Source organism: Halyomorpha halys, unplaced genomic scaffold (assembly GCF_000696795.3).
Source record: "Halyomorpha halys isolate HHAL.00 unplaced genomic scaffold, Hhal_1.1 Scaffold289.1, whole genome shotgun sequence".
Taxonomy (NCBI): Eukaryota; Metazoa; Arthropoda; class Insecta; order Hemiptera; family Pentatomidae; genus Halyomorpha; species Halyomorpha halys.
The window spans coordinates 429,042-430,372 of NW_027104846.1; the positions used below are offsets into that span (position 1 = coordinate 429,042).

At 37.7% G+C, this 1,331-nt stretch overlaps 1 non-coding gene across 1 annotated transcript; it reads right to left on the reverse strand.

The window, feature by feature from the left end:
* Positions 1 to 694: 694 nt before the first annotated feature.
* On the reverse strand, positions 695 to 857 carry LOC112211300 (U11 spliceosomal RNA). The gene has a single exon (XR_002945539.1). It is a non-coding gene; the product is annotated as a U11 spliceosomal RNA (small nuclear RNA).
* Between the last annotated feature and the right edge of the window lie 474 nt (positions 858 to 1,331).

Sequence of the window (1,331 nt, forward strand, 5' to 3'; positions counted from 1 at the left end):
ATACCAACAGAAGTAATTATTTAAATTTTTTTTCGAAATTATTTAAAGTGAAATAGAATTATAGAAATAGAAATTATAGAAATAGAATATAAAGCGCGAAACATGGGCGTTGATAACCTCAGGGTTTTACGCCCTAAAGGCCCAGACAACAACAACAATTAGAATTGGCGTAGTTAGTAAATTTATATATTAAATTATGCATCCACTTATACATGCTTGAATTAGAGTTCGAGTATATATGATCATAGATATTAATGATTTTTAAAAGATGAAAAAGTTTTGTTGTTGCTATGGGATCTTCTCTCATCATCTCCTGTTTATCTGAAGAGAATCGGTGTGATTCGTGTGCAATACATTCAATGAGAATGTGCCTAACGGTTAGATTGTTTCTGTAGTAGTGACACATCGGTGGATTTTCTTTTTTCATGAGATGACAGTGGGTGAGTCGAGTATGGCCTGTCCGAAGACGGGTTAATACTACATACATCTCTCCGTAGCAGATTAAAGTTTCTGGTTGGATGTTTCACTGTCTGTTGGACCATTCTTAACTTGTTTCTCTCGTGATGAACCATAAGACTTGCCACTCTTGCCATCCAGTTTCTTTGATCCAAGAAATAACATTTTTGCATGTTGATAATGTTACGACTTGACCTGTCTTTATAGCTAGTCTGCCTTTTCATTCCCGATGATCCCACAATGACCTGGCAGCCATAAAACAAGACCCTATAACTCATTTTTTTCAAGTGGCAGCCAATATTCCCAGTAGGACAAAAATTACGTGTTGAGTATGTCTTGATTGTCATACCCTACGCAACCCTTAGGTCTCGAATGGCATCTAAGTGTCAAACACCCTTTTTTCGTTAACCAGCGAAACAGCCCCTCCTCGTTCCAATAATCCACTGACGTGAGCCAACCATGTTTACAACCTTTATTGGACCCATCACCTAACCTTATAATTCCAAAAGGCAATCCAAGGTATCCTCCATACCCCAGCTGTACATATAGCATGCCTCACTATGCGTGCGTATCAAGTACTAATTAAAATCTTTTCAGGAGGGTACGAAAAAAAACCATGTTTTTCAAAGTTTTCGAATGCTGCTTTAACTCTATTATTAATGGATGCGTTGAAAATGGATCTTGTAAAAATTGAGGGCAGATTCCGAGTCAGACCAGACAACCGACCGCGGGCAGTTTAGAGGAATAGTTAAAACGATTTAACATTTAATACGGTTGAGAGTTTGTTACTAGGTCTGCTAAATGGAGAATGACGTCACGCAACAGATCAGCTGAACTACACACTATTTCGTCTGTAGTCGTTTTATTTGTTTAGT